Below are 14,159 nucleotides of genomic sequence, written 5' to 3' on the forward strand. Positions count from 1 at the left end.
GTTTGGCCCCCTTGCGACTCCAGTCCTTAGCTTTCCTCTGATGCACCTGCTCCCCAGGCAGGGCCAGACTTTTCCACAGACAGAAACAGTAGGGGTCCGATGCTGCCACAGAGGTCCTCTGGCATCCCACCTCCCTGGATGCTGCCCCCAATTTTAGGATTGCCAGGCACAACGGGTGAAGCATCTTAGGCCCATAATACTTTGAGGGCCTGCAAACATGTTTTAATTTCTTTTAACGTCAGGGAAAAATGAGTTGTTAGGGTCAAAGATTACATTCTTTATGCCAACACAGTCATGAAATGTATTTCATAATTTTTTTGTAGAGGAAGCCCTGACACCCCCCCGCCCAGGGAAATGACATCCCGGGCCCAGGAAGGTCATGACATAGCCCTGGGGGCTAGTTGGCTCTAGTCCCCTCCCTCCCCCAAACTCAGGGCACCCCGAAAAAGTCCCAGATGCCTCCAGACCTTTCTCCTTGTTCCTCTTCTGTGGAGCCTACCCCAGCTTCTCTCCCCGCTGCAGCTCTAAGACTCATGTTTTCATGAATCTGTAGCAAAATGGGACAAACAAGAACAATGCAATGCATTCTTCACCAAGTTAAATTCATACCAAGTACAGGACAGTTCTTTTTTCTGAGGTTACACGCTTCTGATTGCTTTTTCTTTCTTTTTAAAAAATTTCTGGTACTAAAATGTCTTTTCGGGGAGTTCCCATACCCCGTGGCTCAAGGGTAATGAACTTGACTGGTATCCATGAGGATGCGGGTTTGATCCCCGGCCTCAGTGGGTTAAGGATCTGGCATTGCCATGATAGGTCACAGATGTGGCTCAGATCCTCTGTTGCTGTGGCTGTGGTGTAGGCCAGCGGCTGCAGCTCTGATTCGACCCCTAGCCTGGGAACTTCCATATGCCACAGGTGCAGCCGTAAAAAGCCAAAAAATAAAAAAAATTAAAAATTAAAATTAAATGCCTTTTTGGAGTTCCCTGGTGGCTTGGCAGGTTAAGGGTCTGGTGTTGTCCCTACTGTGGCTCTGGTTATGGCTGTGATTCAGGTTCAGTCCTTGGCCCGGGAACTTCCACATGCTGTGGGCACGAGCAAAAACGTAGTAATAATAATAATTAAATAAAATGCTTTTTCACCTATAAAATTATGCTAATGGCTAATAACATTTTGAATGATTATTATCTCATAATAATCATTAAGAGTTGCTGACCACGTATGGGTCTTGCCCGCTCCCACAATGCTTTGAACGTTGTGCTGGTCTCAGACCAGCGCTGGGATAACTTGAGCTCATTTTCAAGACTTAACCTCCCATGGTTCCTCCTCCACAGCGCCTTCCCCGACTCCAGGCTCTAGGCTCTATAGGTCCCTGGCCTGCTTCTCCCGCAGTATCTGTCTCATCCTATTAGCATCTTCTCAACCATAGCCACGACCTGGCATCTTCTGGAAGGCAGGCCTGCCCCGTCTGTGCGTCTCCTCCACTTGGCACAGTGTCTGGCCCACAGTAACTGCTCAATCAATCTCTGTGGAATGAATGAAGAAGTAGACTAATTCCCAGAAAAATTAAGTTAATGGATAGAATTTCTCCAGCTTTTGCTTTTTCCTCACCACATTTTTATTAAATCTTTGGCACCTGTTATTGCTTGTCCACTGGCCAGTGCTAGCAGAATGACAGAGAGAATTAGCAAGCAGCAAATGAATATTAATGCACCCAGGCATAGCCGCCGGTGCTGAGTTTGACAGCTTGTTTTTTCTACGGACAGGTGTTTGGGCTTATGGTTGTGGTTTTATATTGTGTGTCAGTGTCTGTAAATTTAATTAAATGTAACATTTCTGATCATCTTAAGTATACAGTAGCTAAATATATAATTTTGTGCTAAATCATAGGCTGTATTTGGGACTTAAATATATCAATATTTCATGGTGTTCTGCAAAGGGGACCATGACTAATGGGAACGCCACTGTCTGAAAACATGAGCGACTAGGAGACAGAGAACCACAGTCCTGGGGCAAACGTGGGCTCTGGAGGGGCAGATTTAACGAGAGATGGGGATTCTCTTCTGTCACAGGGAGACTAAAAGAAGGGAGAAGGGTTGGAGAGGTTTGCGGGAGGCCAAGGCGACTCGTCTGTCCCATTCCTCCCTCCCGTTGCTTGAGTCTGAGAATGTAATTCTCCCTTGCTTGTTCTTGCTGAGCCTTAGGTGTATCTGTGGTAACATCTGGGTATTGAGGGTGTGGCAAGTAATTAAAACAATTAATACTCTTCGGTGAAAAAGAAGAGGCTTCGGTCCTTCTGCTGCAGGTGAATCTTCCCATGCCCGGCTCTGATCCTATTGAGAACATCCCCAGGGGCTGCCATTTGCAGCCTAAGCAAACCCTCAACTCTTGGCCTGGTATCTAAGGTACCTCAAATTCTGACCCAATGGAACTTCCCAACGTTATTTCCACGCCTCCTCTCCACACGCTCTGTCAGCCAGCTGAACCCAAGGCAACAGGGTTCCTCTCCAGGCCAGTCCACCTTCCTGATCCTGCTGTGCTAGTACAGTTTCCTGTTTTCTTTTTATCTCTCTCTCTCTTTTTTTTTTTTCTTTTTGCCATTTCTTGGGCCGCTCCCGCGGCATATGGAGGTTCCCAGGCTAGGGGTCGAATCAGAGCCCAGCCACTGGCCTACGCCAGAGCCACAGCAACGCGGGATCCGAGCCACATCTGCAAGCTACACCACAGCTCTCGGCAACTCTGGGTCCTTAACCCACTGAGCGAGGCCAGGGATGGAACCCGAAACCACATGGTTCCTGGTCGGATTCATTAACCACTGTACAGTTTCCTGTTTTCTAGACCTCGGAAGTCCTTCACTCTGTCTCCCCAAATCCTACCTACTTTTGAAGACCCGGCTTCTACTCCACTCATTCATGGAAAGTAGCCCAGTTTCCCCCGTGGATGTCATCATGATTGCCTTTGACCTCCTTTCAAGGCGCTTAACACCTTCTACTTTCTAGACCAGTAATTTCTGTATTTCATTTCCCAGCCCCAGTACAGACACATATAGATTTGTTTTAAGAAATTCATGGTGGAGTTCTTTCGTGGAGCAGTGGATTAAGGATCTGGCCTTGTCACTGCAGTGGCTTGGGTCCGATCCCTGGCCTGGGGCCACAGATGCGGCTAAAAAAAATAAATAAATAAAATAAAAGAAAGAAGTTCATGGTAAGGGAGTTTTATTTGTCTGTGTCCAATACCACATTGTTCTCGTTTGATCTATGTTTCATCGAATTGAAGTTGTGCCCTCCATAGGGCTAAACTCAATCCCGCATCAATTTTGCCGATAGTCTATGCATCAGAATTCTTCCCGTTGCAAATCACAGATAAACGAACACAAAAGGGCAGCGTTCGTGGGGAAAATAGATAACTATATCTCATATACTAAGATATTGGGGGGTAGAGAGCTCCTCAAGTTAAATTCAGTGGTTTGGGGATGTGATTAAAAGCCTCTCTTCTTTAGCATGTGGGCCGCCCTTAGACCTGGCCACTGTGCGGCTGCTGCAAACCTGGGTTCTACACACAGATACCAAGGCTGGGGAGCTAAGAAAAGAAACCATCCTTTCTGGAGTTCCCGTCGTGGCGAAGTGGTTAACGAATCCGACTAGGAACCATGAGGTTGCGGGTTCGGTCCCTGCCCTTGCTCAGTGGGTTAACGATCCGGCGTTGCCGTGAGCTGTGGTGTAGGTTGCAGACGCGGCTCGGATCCCACGTTGCTGTGGCTCTGGCGTAGGCCGGTGGCTACAGCTCCGATTCGACCCCTAGCCTGGGAACCTCCATATGCCACGGGAGCGGCCCAAAGAAATAGCAAAAAGACAGGAAAAAAAAAAAAAAAGAAAGAAAGAAAAGAAATCATCCTTTCTGTGATTCTCTTTTTATCATGAGAGAAAGTCTTTTCTAAGAGACTGCCAGCAAATCTCCCCTCACATGTTATGGATCAGAATTGCAACACATGTCCAGGCCTAAAACAATTGCTGTCAAAGGGAACAGAATTATCTTGATTGGTTCAGACTAATCAAGATTCACAGCCTTGGTCAGGGAAAAGACCCAAACTCTCCTAAATACATGGCCCCCACGCAGCTGAACAAAACTGGGTTTTGTGTCAAGGAGGAAGTAAGAGATGGCTTTGGCTGGCACAACAACAGTGCCAGCCAAAGTCACTCGACCTTACAGCCCATATGAAGGAAGCCAGGTCCTACCAGAGCCCTGAGCTCTTGGATAGTAATGGGTGGGATGGGGACTTGAACTTCCTGCAGGGAGATCTCACAGTGGCTACCGTTCACTTCTATCCCCTTTCTCCTTCCAACACCTCCTCCCCTATCCTCAAGCTCAAGCCAGTGACCCTGCCAAGAGATCATAAGCAAAGAGATTCCACGTCGACCTGCCTCTCCTCACCAGCTTACATCAGTGCCCACACATTCTGCCTTTCCTCTCACTGGATGTAGAGTCCATTCTTTCCCAGCTAAGGCCAGTGCCTCCTCATATACCCTACATCTCATTCCCACCCAACTCAAAGACGTCATCCACGACCTCCTTTCTGTCTCCTGCATCAATTGCCTTTCCTCTCTCTCCTGGATCATTCCCATCCACAGGCAACATGCTCCCAACCTTAAGACACCCTCCTTGGCTGCACATCCTTCTGTCACTACTGATGCATTATTTCTCCATTTTCCCCTGTGTCCGAATCCCTCAAAGGGGGTATCTGTGGCCATGGCTCCAATTCCATGCCTCCCATTCACTCCGCAACTTCTAAGCACGTTACGCCACTAAGACTACGCTCAAGGTAACTAAAGACATTCATTGACTAAATCCAGCGGTCTTTTCTCTCTCTCTCTCTCTTTTTCTGCACTCGTAGTATGTGAAAGTTCTGGAGCCAGGGACTGAACCTGTGACACAGCAGTGACCCAAGCCATGGCAGTGATAACATCAGGTCCTTAACTACTGGGCCACCAGGGAACTCACCCTTTTATAGTGTCCCCCCATCCCCCAGCGATCAATTCTCAATCCTCATCTTATTGGATGTGTTGGCAGTATTTGACATGATCAGTTCCTTCATTTGACCCATAACATTCTGATACCTGGTTCCCCAGATGCTACACATGCCTGGTTTTTCTCCTTTTGTACTGGCTGGCCCTTCCTGGTCACATTTGCAATCACTCTTCCTTTCTGGATGTTAGGGTGTCCCTCGGCTCAGTCCATGGACTCCTTGACTTACACTCACACCCTCAGTGCTTTCATCGGTCTCATGGCTTTAACTATCATCACTATGCTCATGACACCCAAGATGTGTTTGCAGCCTGGACGTCTCCCCTGCGTTCTAGACTCAGACATCCCACTGCCTACTTGACATCCAGTGTGAATGTCCATAATAAATTTCGGGTTTTTCTTTTTTTCTTTTCTTCTTCTTATTCTTATTTTTTGTCTATTTCGGGCTGTACCCACGACATGCGGAAGTTCCCAGGCTCGGGGTTGAATTGTCGCTGTGGCCACCTGCCTGTGCCACAGCCACAGCAAAGCCAGATCTGAGCCATGTCTGCGACCTACACTGCAGCTCACAGCAGCGCTGGATTCTTAACTCCCTGAGCAATGCCAGGGACTGAACCTGCGTCCTCATGGACACTAGTTGGATTCATTTCCAATGAACCACGACGGGACCTCCCCATTTCGAATTTCACAGAATTGTACCAGTTATCTATTGGCAGTTAGGGCTGGTCTCAGCTGGATCACTCATGAGACGGAAGTGCCCTGGAGGCTTTCTGGAGACTGGTTGGTTTAAGATGCCCTCACTTACATGTCTGGCCATTAGCTGGAGCTCCTGGCGGTCCTTCATAGGACTCTCCAGCAGGATAGCCTGGGTATCTTACAGGGATGGGGCAGTCCTAAAAGAGGGCAGGCCCCAATCTACAAGCCCCAATGCATGGTTCACTGGGGCTATTAAAGTAATAAACTCTCACAGTGTTCAAAACAGAGCTCAGAGCATTTACTCTAAATGGCAGTTTCTTCCTTTGGCTCAGCCCAAAAATCTCACAGACAACCTAGGACTCCTCTCTCTTTTTTTTCTTTCTTTGTTTTCCCCCCACATTCGCAACCCACGCTACAGCTGTGGGAATGCCAGATACTTAACCCGCTGTGCCAGGCTGGGGATCAAACCTGCATCCTGGCGCTTAGAGACATCCCCAATCCCACTGTGCCGCAGCAGAAACTCCTCCTCTCTTGTGTTTTCACACTCCTCTTGGAATTCATCATCCAATTTTGTCACATCCTCCTTAAAAAATATATCCTGAATCCAGCACCTTCTTACCACCTCTTTTCTCCCACTAGATCGAGGCCACCACCATCTCTCACCTGGACTCTTGCACTGGCCTTTAACTGTTTCCCTGCTGCCACGCGGACCCTTATGGTCTATTTTCAGCCCATTGGCTTGAGCAATCCTGTTAAAACCTTAGTCAGAGTATGTCATGCCTCTCCTAAAACCCGCCCAAGTTTTTGCAGGGGTCAACAGGTTCCTACATGACTGCATCCCTGCTGCCACCCTCCCCTCTTGCACGCAGGTACCATTACCTCTCTGACCTCGTTTCCAACTCTTCTCCCCGCCCCTCCTTAGCTGCAGCCACGCCAGCCACCTAGATGCCTCTCAGCCACACCTGACGCACTCCTGGCTCAGGGCCTTTGCCCTTGCTGTCCCCCTGGCCCAGAATGTTCTTCCCTCCGACATCTGCAGGCTGGGCTCTTTTATCTCCTTCAGCTTTTTATTCAAATGTCACTTTCCAGGGAGTGTCAACTGCTCCATTTAAAATAGCAGTCCCTCCCCTTTTGCAGCACTCCTAGCCCGTCCCTGGTATTATCCTTCTCTCAGCCCCTGCCTTCAGCTGACATCCAACCTATTGTACTCGTTTCCTTGTTTCTCATCTGTCTCCCCCTCCCAGAACGTTAACTCCGTGAGACTAGGTTTTCTTTTTGTCTGTTTCGTTTCCCCAGCACCGGGAACAGAGCCTGGCTACTACCCAGAGTTAGTAGGTGGATTTGGGGGTTTCTTTTTTGTCTTTTCAGGACCACACCCAAGGGGTCAAATTGGAGCTGCAGCAGCTGGCCTGGACCACAGCCACAGCAGTGCAAGATCCAAGCTGCATCTGTGACCTATGCTACAGCTCATGGCAACACCAGATCCTTAACCCACTGAGTGAGGCCAGGATCGACCCCGCATCCTCCTGGATACTGTCGGATTTTTTTTTCCGTTGGGCAACAATGGGAAATCCAGTAGGTGTTCAGATTTGTTAAATGACTGAATTCACTGAGCATTTACCATGTGCTACAACTTTCACCCACCATATTACCCGTGAACAAAGTACTATGATTGCTGCCTTTCTCTACGTGCTATTATCTCCAGGTGCTGTTAGCTCTGTTTTGCAGATGAGGAGACTGAGGCTGGTTGGTTAAAGAGCTTCTCTGAGGTCACGAAACCGGAGAAGGAAGAAGCTCTCCCCCAGCATCTGCCCGCGTCCTCTCTCAGCCCAGAGGCGGGGCCGGCAGCTCCGGGGCCCTCTGAGCAACACCTTGGTGTGGTGCACCTGCTGACTGCCTTGCTGGGGTTCCATTGCTGCTCCAGATCTGTAGTTTGGAAAGAAGAGGAGGAGGAAGAGAGGAAAGGGATGGAGGAGGGGGTCCGAAGCCATCCAGCTGCCTCCTGGCTCGGTGGGAAGACACAGGACCACCCAGAAAGCACCCACGGGAGGACTCGTGTATGATGCCCTCCAGATCCCCCAGCTCAGGGTCTTCCTTTCAAACCCCGGCAATGGGGTCTGTCCTGGTTTTCCCTCTCGGTAACTGGAGTCATAGGCTGAGAACAAGCCTTTGAGAACAAACCTAACCCACCCCATCTCCATTCCCGGATGGCTTTGCTCATGCCACCACCTCCCAGCCACCCCCCGCCCCCAGCTGGCCTCAGGCGAGATTAGGCTTTACTGAGATCTGGAAGGGAGCTCAGAAAGGGTTGTCAACCCCCACCAGTGCACAGACCAGAATGGCTCTGCGGTGGGTCAGGATGAAAGGGAACCTCTGGCTGGTTGACATCTGGCGGCCAGGAGTGGGCTGTGGGCTGGGGGAGCCCGGCTGAAGTCCACAGGGCTGCATTGTTGCAACAGAGGCTACTTTGCTCTTGTGACTGATACACACAACACACACACACACACACACTTAAAAAAAATTTTTTTTTTTTGTTTTTGTTTTTAAACAGTCTAGGACCAAGGCAGACGAGACGGCTGTGGTTGATAGTGTCTGGAGAAAAATAGCAACTACTGTGTTTGGGTTATCATATGACAGCTCACAAAGAAAGGGGCTTTGTTCTGTGATTGGTTTCTCTAGTCAATTAAATGTGTAATATCTGCTGTGAGGTCCCTGCTGTTTAAGTACAAATACTGCAGATATATTTCCCAGACACATGTGTGCTTACTTAAGTTGTTCTTTTTCTTTGCTTTCTTTAGTCCCCTCATTTTGTGCGTCTTTCTACCTCTTCTTTCTTTTCTTTCCTTCTGCTCCTTCCTTCATTCCTTCCTCTTCCCAATTTTTCTTCCTTGCTTCATCTTTTCTTTTCCTAGTTCTTTCCTTCCCTTTCTGCTGCTCCCCACGCCCTTTTCCATAAATAGAAAATTGGAAGTGAGGAAGAGAGTGGAGCGAGAACAGAGGGTCATAGAAGCGTTGTCGAAACCACACGTGATCATGAAAGAAGTTTGTGAACCTCCATGCATGGCCGTTCCCTTGTGATGCAGGGGGTGAAGGAGCTGCTGTGGCTGTGGCTGTGGTGTAGGCCCAGCAGCGGTAGCTCTGATTGGACCCCTAGCTTGGGAATCTCCATATGCCTCAGGTGCAGCCCTAAACAGCTGAAAAAAGAAAAGAAAAAAAAAAAAAGAAGAAGAAGAAAAAAGGAAAAGCATTACCCCAGAGGTCTACACAGAGCTTTCCTAGATGAGGAACTCAGGGCAGCGGGGAGGCAAGCAGGGAGAGGGGAGGAAGGCTGCTTTATAGACAAGCGGATGCTTCAGTTGTTCCTACAAGAAGGGTGAGCGTTTAACAGGTTGATGGGTGGTGGTGGAAGGAGAAAGGGCTTACCTGGCAGAATAACTGCATGTGCAAAGGTGTGTCCAGGAAACAGAGGTAACTGCCCGAGACCAGAGCATAGCGGGAAGAATCAAGAGCATGGAAAAGTGGGAGAAAGTTCAAGGGCAGGTTGGGGGAGGTACCTGTAACCCATTCTGAGGAGCCCAGCTCTTTCCGAAGCGATTGGCAGCTCCAGAAGGGCCCCATCTGCACTTTGGAAAGATGTGTGTGTCAGAAGGATGAACGGACAGAGAGCAAGACCACCGGCCGGGAGACCCGGTGGGAAACTGTAAACTTCTAGAAAGCAGTGATGAAGCCTGAGCAAGGGCAGGGGCCTTGAAAACAGAAAGAAACCGATAGCTTTGAAAGATGTTAAGGAGGTAGAACTGGCACTCCCTGTCACCAATGGGACCTAGAAAGTAAGAAGTCTAAAATGAATCCCAAGGTTCTGACTTTTATGGTCAAGTGAAAAGTGGTAGCACGAACTGAAGTAGAAAACTGAGGACGCTGGCATTCACATGGACACACTGCTGTATATACAGTGAATAACCAACACGGACCTACTCTCTAGCTCAGCGAACTGCTCGATATTTTGTAATAACCTACAAGGAAAAAGAATCTGAGAAAGAATATGTGTGTGTAGGTTGTGTGTGTGTATAACTGAATCACTTCGATGTACAACATTTCACGTCAACTATACTTTAATTAAAAAAAAAATCTGGGAGTTCCCGTCGTGGCGCAGTGGTTAACGAATCCGACTAGGAACCATGAGGTTGCGGGTTCGGTCCCTGCCCTTGCTCAGTGGATTAACGATCCGGCGTTGCCGTGAGCTGTGGTGTAGGTTGCAGACGCGGCTCGGATCCTGCGTTGCTGTGGCTCTGGCGTAGGCCGGTGGCTACAGCTCCGATTAGACCCCTAGCCTGGGAACCTCCATATGCCGCGGGAGCGGCCCAAGAAATAGCAACAACAACAACAAAAGACAAAAGATAAAAAAAAAAAAAAAAAAAAAAATCTGAAGACTTCCCTGGTGGCCTAGTGGGTTCAGGATCCAGTGTTGTCACTGCTATGGCTCAGATCACTGCTGTGGCATGGGTTCCATCCCTGGCCTGGGAACTTGTACATGCCATGGGACTGGGCAAAAAAAAAAAAAAAAAAAAAAGAAGGAGTTCCCGTCGTGGTGCAGTGATTAACGCATCCGACTAGGAACCATGAGGTTGTGGGTTCGGTCCCTGCCCTTGCTCAGTGGGTTAAGGATCCGGCATTGCCGTGAGCTGTGGTGTAGGTTGCAGATGCAGCTTGGATCCTGAGTTGCTGTGGCTGTGGTGCAGCCCTCAAAAGACTAAAATAAATAAACAAATAAATAAAAATTTAAAAAGAGAAGAAAAAAAAAGAAAATGGAGAAGAAAAATAAAATAGATTTTTAGGAAAAAATAATGAGCTACATGTGGGGCATGTTCAGTCCAAGGTCTAGTAACATCCAGGTAGAATATTTCTTTTTCTATTCTTTTTTTTTTTTTTTTTTCTTGGTCTTTTTGCCTTTTCTAGGGCCGCTTCCCGTGGCATATGGAGGTTCCCAGGCTAGGGGTCGAATCGGAGCTGTAGCCGCCGGCCTATACCAGAGCCACAGCAATGTGGGATCCAAGCCACATCTGCGACCTGCACCACAGTTCACGCAATGCCGGCTCCTTAACCCACTGAGCAAGGCCAGGGATCGAACCCGCAACCTGATGGTTCCTAGTCGGATTCGTTAACCACTGAGCCACGGTGGGAACCTCAGGTAGAATATTTCAAAAGGCCGTTGTCTCTATAGGGGTAAAGGTCAGAAGAAAGGACTGGGCTGAGAAGGACAATTAGGGAGTTGTCTCCTGAGAGAGAAGTAGAGGCCACGCGGGGATGTGGAAAATAGGGTCTTACAGAGAGTACGTGGAACTAGGGGGCTGCTCTGAGCTTTGTCTCCTACCCCATGTCCATATTCAGTTGAAAGCTCCTCTTGATGGATTGGACCTTCAAGGTGTGTCCTAAGTTCACGTCTCACCGCCTCCATCACCAGGGCCCTCGTCTAAGCCTCCTCATCTCTCACCAGGACCGTGCAAAAATCTACTCTCTGATCTTGTTGCTTCTACGTTGGCTTCCCTACAGCCTAGTTTCTACACATCAGCCAGATTTGCCTTTTAAAAGTGTAAGTTAATGACCCTTTAACTCTATGAACCCTCCGTGGTTTCCGGACACAGGGAATAAAACTCAAATTTCCATCCCCACGTGATCCGCCTTGGCTCTCTTTCCTGAGCTCATCCTGCACGGTCTCTCTCTCTCTCCTGTTCACACTGCTTCTGCCACACAAACATTCTCTCTCTCTCCCCAACGTGCCTCAGGGCTTTGCACTTCTTTTCCTCTCAGTCCAGAATGCTCTCTCTCTAGATCATTCTACAGCTTCCCACTCTCTGATACAATTTTCAAGTTTGAATTTTATTTCTTCGCCCATAGTAAGCATGGGTAATCTCTTGGCTGTGTTGGATAAGTCTGTTATCTTAAGGTTTGGGGGCCTGTTTTAGTTTTCTGCTCTTTCTGCTAGTTCTCACTCATACTGTCTTATTTCCTGGTTATATATGATTATATGCTGTGAAATTTCATTTTAGAATAACTTGAGGCCTAGAGTATTAGGATCTCCCTTCTAAAAGGTGTTGCATTTGTTTCTAGAAGGTACTTGGTGCTGCTCCCGCCTGGGACCCCTTTAAGGGAAGTTCTAGGCTCAAGGTCTCCTGTCCGGTTCAGATGACTTGAAGCCAGGTTGCAAGGCTAAGGGCTGAGTCTGGTTCAATTACCCTGAGGATGCAGCTCTTGGAGGAGCCTGGCTCCAAGTTCAAAGCCCCCACATTCTTCCCTAGCTTTGGTGTGTCCCCCATGGGGACAGCAAAAGCTCAGCTCAGCTTAGCAGCTATTTGTTCCAAGCAACAATAGCTCCAAGGAACAGTCTATCTCTTCTCCTAGCTTTTGCCTGGTAATTCCTCGCCACTTGAGGAACTCTATTGTTTTGTTTTGCTTTTTTTTTTTTAATTTTACTTTTAATTTTTTTTGTCTTTTGAGGGCTGCACCCAGCGGCGTATGGAAGTTCCCAGGCTAGGGTTTGAATCAGCGCTGCAGCCGCTGGCCTACTCCACAGCCACAGCAACACCGGATCCCACCAGCCTCTGTGCCACATCTCACGGCAGCACTGGATCCTTAACCCACTGAGCGAGGCCAGGGATTGAACCTGCATCCTCACGGATACTAATCAGATTCGTCTCCATTGTGCCACAGTGGGAAGTCCCAAGTGACTCTATTGTTAATACTATTCAAATTTTGTCCAGGACTTTTAGTTGACAGTGGGGACATTGGTCCAGATTTCCTGGTCTGACACCAAAAGCAGACCTCTCGCCGACCGCTTCCCTGACTCGGTTCCTCATTCAGTTCTTCATGGCAAGATAATCTCTTCAGAGAAGCCTTTCACAACCACCACACGGAAAACAACCATCTCCGTGCCTGCATTTTCTTCCTGGCACTTATCATCAGCTGACTTTGGTTGCATCGTTATTTGCTTACTTGTTTATTGTCTGATTCCCCAACTAGAATTTATTTACTAATTCATTCAACAAATATTTATCGAGCACATTTTTTTTTGTGCTGGGCCTTATCCTAGGCATTGGGCATATGCTAGAGAACAAGGCAGACCAGATTCCAGCCCAGGAGCTTATATTCTCAGGGGAAGACAATGAACAGAAAAATCAACACAGAGTATAAACCCCATGAGTATAGGAGGTGTGCCTGCTTTCCCCAGCACTTCAGGGCAGAGAACTGTGCTTTACGTTAACTAAATATGTGCTACATTAAAACAAAACAAAAACCTGGGGAGTTCTCACCGTGGGTTAAGAATCCTACTGCAGCAGCTCAGGTCTCTGGGGAGGCATGGGTTCAATCCCCAGCCTGGGGCAGTGGGTTAAAGAAGCCAGTGTTGCTGCTGCTATGGTGTAGGTCAAAGCTGCAGCCTGGATTCATCCCCTGGCCAAGAAACTTCTATGTGCTATGGATGCAGCCATAAAAAAAAAAAAAAAAAGGAAGAAAAGAAACTGGAGTTCCTGTGCTAATGAACCCAACTAGTATCCATGAGGATGTGGGTTCAATCCCTGGCCTCACTCAGTGGGTTAAGGATCCAGCAATGCTGTGAGCTGTGGTATAGGGACCCCTAGCCTGGGAACCTCCATATGCCACAGGTATGGCTCTTCAAAAAAAAAAAAAAAAAAAAAAAAAAAACCAAAAAAACAAAACCCACCTGTCCCAATATTATTTTTCAATATTATTTAATCACTGGTGTTTCAATTGTATTGTTGGTTGACTGCTTTTTCCCTCTTAAATATATAGCATTTTAAGCATATTAAGGGTTAAAGAGACTTGTGTGTCAGCCTGGAAATATAATTGCCATTTATTCTTTTACTCTTATGAGGAAATATGTTCTGAGTTCCAAATAATTAACTTCCAAGTGAACTTTTGGAAACTGTCAGCTGGGCTCATATATATTTGGGTGAGGTTGGCCAGTGTCGTTGCACTCTTTTATAGAAACAGGCAACGTGCCAGCCAGTTCAGGCCAGACAGCCCTAGCCATCAGTGGGGTAACAGATGTCTCAGAAAGAGCACCCCCACATCCAGAAGGCTCTGTTCTGCTCTGGGCTCATGGTTGTTTCATTCTTAGACTCTTAGATCTAAGAGAGGACAGAGGCTCCATGGTCATCCTAATATTTTTTGTCACCAGAGAGGCCAAGCCAAATTCTTAAGAGCCCTCCACCTGGGCGACAGCATGGTTGAAAGTGGCAGCCAGCCCTGGCAGGCAGCCCGGCTGCCCTGGGACACTGGGAGAGAGTGCGGGAGAGATCGGGGTCAGCCAATGTAACTTAGAGGAATCACGCCAACATGACAAGTGCCGTGGCGTTCAGCCTGGGCTCCAAATCCTTGCCTACCCACAGGCTCTGGGCTATTTCCATTCTTTAGCGGAGGGAGGGAGT

General features: G+C 48.1%; 1 protein-coding gene across 13 annotated transcripts in view; it reads left to right on the top strand.

Annotated features, from left to right (window-relative positions):
* The window catches only part of IGSF3 (immunoglobulin superfamily member 3), a 174,278-nt gene that overhangs the window by 43,773 nt on the left and 116,346 nt on the right, over positions 1 to 14,159 (top strand). For 5 of the 13 annotated variants that reach the window (XM_085023474.1, XM_085023475.1, XM_085023461.1 and 2 more), the window contains one exon: positions 7,084 to 7,290. The exons of the other annotated variants lie outside the window; for them this stretch is intronic. The gene's annotated coding sequence lies outside the window, so the exon portion shown is untranslated. The remainder of the gene's footprint in view (positions 1 to 7,083; positions 7,291 to 14,159) is intronic. 13 annotated transcript variants of the gene reach the window in all.

This window comes from Sus scrofa, chromosome 4 (genome assembly GCF_054392235.1).
Source record: "Sus scrofa isolate SSC_HxYL_T2T_F1_AM1 chromosome 4, Sscrofa_HxYL_maternal_Yorkshire_Landrace_v2.0, whole genome shotgun sequence".
NCBI lineage: Eukaryota > Metazoa > Chordata > Mammalia > Artiodactyla > Suidae > Sus > Sus scrofa.